The sequence below is a fragment of the Idiotropiscis lumnitzeri genome, chromosome 13 (assembly GCF_059441095.1).
Source record: "Idiotropiscis lumnitzeri isolate Australia: NSW breed Sydney's pygmy pipehorse chromosome 13, RoL_Ilum_1.0, whole genome shotgun sequence".
NCBI lineage: Eukaryota > Metazoa > Chordata > Actinopteri > Syngnathiformes > Syngnathidae > Idiotropiscis > Idiotropiscis lumnitzeri.
Genome location: NC_142403.1, coordinates 11,319,959 through 11,327,822, shown reverse-complemented (window position 1 = coordinate 11,327,822; position 7,864 = coordinate 11,319,959). Strand labels below are relative to the sequence as shown.

The 7,864-nt window shown below is 45.2% G+C and overlaps 1 protein-coding gene across 2 annotated transcripts in view; it reads left to right on the top strand.

The window, feature by feature from the left end:
* Positions 1 to 7,007: 7,007 nt before the first annotated feature.
* LOC148324342 (E3 ubiquitin-protein ligase RNF220-like) overlaps positions 7,008 to 7,864 on the top strand; it is a 29,406-nt gene continuing 28,549 nt past the window's right edge. For both annotated transcript variants that reach the window (XM_088313331.1, XM_088313330.1), the window contains exon 1: positions 7,008 to 7,259. The gene's annotated coding sequence lies outside the window, so the exon portion shown is untranslated. The remainder of the gene's footprint in view (positions 7,260 to 7,864) is intronic.

Genomic DNA, 7,864 nt, shown 5'->3' with positions numbered 1-7,864 from the left:
GATGCGGAACCTTAACCCCATAAAATAACTTTGGGGTGCAATGGAATTATCCCCAAAAAGAAAAATCCTACTCAGGGTCAAGTCACAACAAGCAAGCGCCACTTATGGTTCTTATTGGTGAAAAGAGTTGCAGTGGGCAGGAAATGAAGATCGCACCAGCTCTCGCTCACCGATTAAGCCGTGTGCCTCCATTATTGCGCAATGACAGCCCTCCATCCCTTTGCCCTCCTCCTCTACATTGTAATATCTTCCTCATCTCAAAGAGGAGACCTATTACCAGCTCATTAGCCACAATCAGAGCAGAATTAGACCCTTGGCTGCTGACAGCAGTTCAGAGAACAGCCTGCTTTTTTGCTCAAGAGTCAAGGGTTAAGTTAGCAATCAAAGTAGCCGGGCAGATGTAGAGAGACATTTTAATATTGGCCGATGTGGGAGCTCCAAAATGTTAATCTCTCACCGACACGAGTGCAGCCCTCAAGGCAAGTCAAATTAAAATCTCCAGGAGGAGAGGGGGGGCCGCTGCTCACAGAATTGATGCACCCGGCAGCATTTGGATAATTGTGTTGGAATTCTTGCGACCGCCACCAGATCGTCCTTGTTTTACTTTGGCGCTTACCTGGAGACATTTTTCTCGAGAGTCTCTCGTGTTCACGTCTGTCGCCTTCTTTTTAAGACTTTGGATACTTAACAAGACAACTGCTCACCGTACTGTATCGATGGCGATGGACGCCATTGCCTGCCGGCCTCCCCATTGGTTATTTTGGTCTAAGTCACCACAGGGAGCCAATGATGAAGGCAGCTCCAGTGCAGCATATGCACTTTTTTTATATTTCTGCATGACTTACAAATATATAAAAAAAAAAAAACAGGTTATTTCTAATACACCTGTCAAGTCTTTTTGTGCTCCACTTCATTCCGCGCCTTTACATGCTGTAGTCTCGGCCATGGTCCACGCTACCACCCCCCCCCCCTCCCTCGCCGTGGCCCTGTTCTCTCTCAGGGCTCAGACTAATGACTGGTGACAGTCCACTGAGGGGAGCGAGCTGTTTGCAGTCAGCAGTGCGTTTGTTGGTAATTATTTTCCAGAGTGTCACATTAGTGTCAGCCTTGTGGCGGTGAAAGAGCAGCGAGGACGACGGCCCCGGCCGGCCGGGAGGAAGTGGAAGGAGCGAGGAGCGAGGGGGGTGGATATGGTGTGATGTTTGGCGGTGGGCTGTGTTTTGTTGATGTGCGTAGATTGAAGCTGCGGTAGCGGATTGAGGATGCAACCTGTCACTGAATGCTGCTGGGCTCTTGGCTGCAGAAGGTCGGCGGTTAGTTAAGGTTGGACGCAGATAGAAATGTTCATCTTTTTGTCCAAATTGACAGAATAAAAGGCATTGATAATTTATGCTTCGGTCACACCTTAGTTTGGTCGCTAGCCAATCACAGTCAAACATCCACACGCACACAAACATCGCTAGTGACAACGTCGAGTGTTCAATTAACCTACCATGCATGTTTTTGGAACGTGGCAGGAACCCGGAGAACCCGGAGAAAAGCCACATGGCCACGGGGAGAACATGCACCCGTGCCTCACTTCCTTGCATTTGGTTCCTCCTCCATGTCAACAGCTGACATCTATAGCAATGGAAGAACGTGGAAATCAGCCCTTTTGGGGGGATTAATCTACACTTTATTGGAAAAGGGGCAGCACAGTGAGAGAGTGGTTAGTACGTGTGCCTTGTTGTGCTGAAATCTCGGGTTCAAATCTTGGTTTGCCGTTTCTTTCAGTTCTTGGTATGCTTGTCATTCACACTAACTAACTTCCTCCCACGAACTTAAAAACATGCTAATTGGGCTCATTGGAAACTCAAAATTAAATATGAATGGTCGTTTGGTGAGTATTTGTGCGCTCTGATTGACTGCCACCCGGTCCGGGGACAGCTCGGCCTCTCGTCTAAAGACAGCTAGGATAGGCCAGAGTTCTGCTGAAAGTGCAAAGCTCAGGGAATTTCACTTTACAAGTACAAAATAGCACAAACAATACGGGCCTACCTGTGTGTGTGCGTGTGTGTATGTCTGTGTTGTGTGGGTGTATGCGCTATGAATGTGGAAGCATGGATGCGGGCCGTTGTGCAGGCAAGGGGGCAGTCGGCGGCCCCCTTGGGAGGAAGCGATCAATGATTGAGACCATAATGCACCTCTCTGTATTCCTCCTCACATTCACGCCGGCCGGCTGCTTTGGCAAGCTGTCACACACACACACACACACACACACACACGCCGACGCACCCCCACACGTCGACACACACATTGTCACATGTTGGACAGCTCATCTCTCACACGTAGCCCTCCACTCCATCTTGGAGCTGTCTGGTCGATGGCCTCTCTCGCTGTCGCACTTCCACTGGCAAACTGCTCTGGCGCAGGCGCCCCCCCTCCATGTTAATAAAGTCGACCACGACCCCCCCACTCCCACGGCACTGCTACCATGCAACAGTCTCAGTGTTGACAAACTGAAAGAGCTCTTCCCAACTTTCTTCTCAAACCAGTACGGCAGTCTGAAGTGAAATGTCTTTTATTTTTGTATGTTTTCCCTTTTTGCGAGCGAGCGCAGAGTAAATATTGAAGGCAATCAGCAGTTACAAAGCATCGAGAGTCCCACAGCAAGTGGCAATTAGCGCTAATTGGTCTGTGGAAATAATTACAGCTACATTGACTCCAGCTCCCGATGCATTAAGTGGAAATGAAGAAAATAATAAGACTAAAGACTATTTAATGTTTAGGAGAATAATTACATAACGAGAACGCTAAAAGACTCAACTGATGACCCAATTCAAGAAATGAGGAGCAAAATTAGATTACTATGATCTAGGGTGGGATTTTGCAACTCATCAAATTCGAGATTTATTATCATTCGATTCCCAAAATTCTGATCTGGCATTCATTTTTCACGGCCGTTCCTTCTTAATTCGTTTGAAAGTAAAAAGCAAAACTTTTTCATCGATGGAAGCATAAGTTTGAAATCCAACTGGAACTCGCTCGCTGCCGTCAACACAAGTGGATGGGGAACGAATATTATGGATCCAAGCTGTGCTTCGTCTCGTTTTTTTTTTTTCTTTTTGTTTGTTTGTTTTTTAAATAAATTTCACCGCAAAAAATGCAACTTCGTGTTCGGTGCGACAGAAATTGTTTTTTGTTTTTTTTTTCGTCTTCATGCATTTTTTTGACTTGTGCGACCACGGAGCAACTTATACTCCAAAAATAAATTTTATTTAGGTGAAGTGATAGTGGACTTCCTCCTGTATATCACTTTTGTACATATGTAAGATAAGCATAATGTCAAATAGTAAAAAATAAATAAATAATTGATTCGAAAAATGTTCCAAAAAATGGCATTTTAGTCACGTAAAATGCATTTTAAAAAAAAGGTTACGTGTAAACATGGCCTTAGTCAGCCTTGCATCTTTCCCTTTCTTACAAACACAAACGCACAACTTGACTGTTGGGCACATCTGAAGTCGACTCCTAATCAACAAAGAACTCAAAGCTCAAAGTGTGTGCGTGCATGCGTGGGACAGTCATCGAGACAGCCAAGTGACTCACCTCCCGTCACAAAATGAAGACGTCCAATTAACATGGCATCCCATCATCCTCAGCTGAGTGGGCAGGCCTGTAATTGGCCGGCTGACCAACCTGCATGGCTGCGGGTGGCAATTTATTGCGGGAGCCTCGCCGTTTCCCCACGGCGGCTGACGGCCACCGTGCCATAACCTGGCTGAGGGAGCCGGGACATCATTAACACGTCAGCGGGCCTGCAGGACACGCAAGCATCATCCACTGCACAGCCGCAGCCTCACTCACCGAGATGGCGGAGCGAGATGTCCTGTATGGCTAGCAAATGAGGACACTTGAGTTATGTTTGCACCGTCGTGTCTCTCTCTCGCTTGTTATTTCTGCCAAGTGCGAAAAATGTGAGAGATGTCGTCGTGATCGAGTACCTCAGTTGCTTCGTCGCGCGAAAACAATGCAAGCGGTCCGACATGACGTCTTTTTGGAGTAGCTGCTGTGTTATGTGGTGGTGGCCCTCTTAGAATCGTACAGTCGCGATATTTGACGATACAGTGCCGTAAGGTGTTGGTGCGTTGTCCTGCAACTTCTTTAGTAAATAAAGTGCTTGTTCGCACAAAGTTGTTATTCACGAATGATTGGGCATCATATTTTGGCGACAGAGCGTCACTTTGCATCGCTGGCATTGTTATTGTATTTTGTGGTCGCGCTGCTGCTTAAATGCGCAAAAAAATGTAATTAAAAATCGTTTTGGTGACCAATTTAATTTTGGCTACTAAAGGCGGGCTGCCTGCAGAGATGTAAGACGCGTCAACCCCGAAGTGCCACCAGAATGAAATATAAGAAAAGGTCATAATTGCATGACTGTCATGCTGCCTAATTGCCAATGTATCTTTTTAGCCGGTCAAGAAGTGTCAACTCATTTTGCTGCATCTCATATTGGAAAACAAAAGATAAATTGATAAATTTCATTACAGGTTGTCATCAGAATGAAAGGAGGGCATCAAATTTGGGGAAGAAAAGTCTTGTTGGGAGAGATTTTGCATTTTGATGAAAATCGGAAAAAAAGTTATTGATGGTGGTCTTGATTGGAAATTTGTCTAAATAATGCAGTCGTCCAACAGATGAGGTTGCGGCAAAAAAAAAAAAGAAAACATGACATGGAGCAGTTGACACCCACTTGAAATGTGAGTTACACTCTCCAACACTGAAAAGGAATTTGTTTTCAGACTGACAAACGCCCAAACAAAGTGAGCGGCGATGACCTTGTCTGGTCACACAGACGCACGTTACGTGTTGCTCGGAGGCCAGGCCGCTTGCTTTTTTTTTTTTTTTTTAAAGGTCTGCATCTGCTGCTCGGCTGCAGCTGTCGTGAGGTGTGATGACGAGCACGTGTGGAAAGTTTGTCGTGTGAACGCAACATGGCTGTGAAAACATTTTCATTTCTATCTCCCTTGTTCTCACCGTTGCGACTCTCCACAAGAGTGGCCGTATTCCCCGTTGACTCATTTCCTATCTGCGAACTTGGCCACATACACACGCAGCCACAGTGCAGGCTCACAGCCAAATGGCTGTTCATTAAAGACGGGGGACCTGAGGGGAAGCAATCGTCTGAGAGACGGAAATTGCGTGTCACATTAGATTAGCGGTGGAAAGCCTCTGGATTGGCTCGGGGGAATAAAGAATTATTTCAATTACATTATTTCAAAAAGTCTTTAAGCAATACCAATACCGATAAAAACAAATTAAGAGTGATTTGCGAGGCTCGGAGCCGTGCTTTCTGACAATTTGCTTGGAATCACGGATGAATTATGGCGATATTACACCGTCGGTAACGTGCAAGCAGATTATGCTTGACAAATAATACCATTGGTGTGCATTGTCTCATCAAACGGGCACGTCAGCCGGCCGCCTCAGAGCGTCACATGGCAGCGGATGACTCCATCAGCTGCCATTGACAGCACAGACGCACTGACACCTAGCTTGTCACACCTTCACTTGTCTGGCTTCAACCTCTCGGTGTAGGATTTATGGAGGCCATTTGAGCTCGCCTACCGAGTTTTGACATCTTAACTGATTATTAAAATGCGGGACACCCCACACAACAGAGAAGAATGTACACTGCGCGCATCACCATATCGCCAGGGACAATCACAAATCTCCATCTGGCTGTCGTAGTACCAAAAGCAACCTGCGATAGGCAGCATAGTGCCACGGCGCATCCACACTAAAAACGATCAAAATCGAAGAATCTAAGATAACGGTTAGCTTCTCTGGTAATTAGAATATTAGGGGGACTTTATGAGGCCTGTTGCTGACAGCGAAGATCTGCAAATAACAGACGTGCCCACTCAATAGCTTTGTAATTGTCTGTAGATGCCATAAGATGGCAGTAGAGCACTACTTTTGTCTAAATCGAGCTCCTCAACTCACTTCAACATTGTCGTAAAATGCCTCAAGATGGCGGCAAAGCACAATTTTTGTCGAAGTGAAATGCCTCAACTCACTTCATCATTGTCGTAAAATGCCTCAAGATGGCGGCAAAGCACAATTTTTGGCAAAGTGAAATGCCTCAACTTACTTCAACATTGTCCCAAAATGTCTCAAGATGGGAGCAAAGGAAGTCTTTTTTTTTTCTAAATCAAGCTCCACAAATCATTTCAGCAAAATTCCTTTGTCGCATCATTCCAGCAATGAGATGCTTTGTCAGTTTACCCCGAACTACGTGATGGAAGGATATTGCTGCAACTGCGTGCGCTTTCACATAGCAAAACTGAACCGGCCGATCAGATAGATGTCTAGATATTTAGATAGTCAGCTTTGTCAGCTGACTTTGGCCAAGAGGCGGGCGACAAACAACTTTTCACCCTTACGGACAATTTGAGGTCTTCAGTCAGCCAGACCGACGCACCAAAAAAAACAAAAAAAAAACGCTCCCAAGTAGGGAGAGAACATTCAAACTCCACACCGGAAAGTTGGAGTCAAGCTTTGAACCCCAAAACTCCAAACTGTGAGAACACCGTGCTGCTCATTTGAAAGTATAAAAACGATCCAGAAAATCCAAAATAAGCTCACAATTGGAATTGGTCCTACTTACAAAATGTGTCGTGCTGTTTTACTTCCTGTCAAGGCAACTTTCTCCATGCCTCACTTGGCAGTTATTTCACACATGAAGCTCTTTTTAGCTCTTTTTGCTGCATGTGGTCCCCAACCACCTCTACAAGAAAAGGACTTTATGACCACAATTGAACAGGATTGTCCTGTCGGTAGTGGTTTTCATTACAACTACACGGTAAGCACTGCTGGTTTGCTTGACTCATGTTTAGCAAGAGACGAGAAATTGAAAGTGTCCGAGGAGGGCGAGAGGTGGGGTGGGTGGGAAGTAGTGGAAAGAGGGGCTGCAAAAGAAGCAGAGAGGGGAGGAAGGGAGTGTCACACGCACCGAGGAGGGAGTCACGGACAGACGCGCAGCCGGCCCGTTGCTGTGCTCACAACGGTCACATTGACGAACCCCGGTCAAGTCTTGCAGCGGCATCCCGGAGAGGAAGAAGGAAGCAAGCAAGGGAGCAAGGAGGGAGGGAAGAGGACGCTTCCACGCTCCTCAGTGAGCCCGCCGTTGACTGGGTCGCGTCCGTGGACTGTTGGAAGTTGAGAGTGAGAGAGAGAGAGTGGAGGACACGTCGCCGCGCTCGGAGTTCTTCATCAAAGTGAGTGGATGAGTGGTTTAATTTGCTTTAATTGGGATATTGATTGTTTGAAGGCGCGTTTATTGGATGCGTAAAACGTTCGCGCATTCGGCTGTAAAAGTGTCAACTCGCTGAAAAACTGGCGCGTAAGACTTCATTCCCAGTTTATGTTACGACTCATAAATTAAAAAGTGGGAAGTTGGATCTTGTCACTCAAGATTAATTGGTTCGAAAACTTTCGACTCGTTCGGCAAAATGTTTTTTTTTTATCCCACATAAAGCGGATAAGACTAATAAAGTTTCGTTAAAAACTAATTGGAATGTTTTTCAAGCGTCGCCAGTTCTCATTTAACAAAGTAGATGTTTAAATTTCAATTTGACTTCTTATTCTACCATTTTAACCGTCATTAAGTACTTTGTTAGATTATATAAAACAACGTTGTGCAACTTTCTTTAATATACGTCTAAAACTCTTCTTTTTTAGGCATTTATTTCAATATCTCCTTATTTTTCTTACGGTATGATCCTTTTAAAATGTATTCGATTAAATGTTTCTACATTGCAATTGTTATTTCTTTAAATTTATGCTGCTGCTATATTTGTTTTAATAAATATTTTAATGCTAC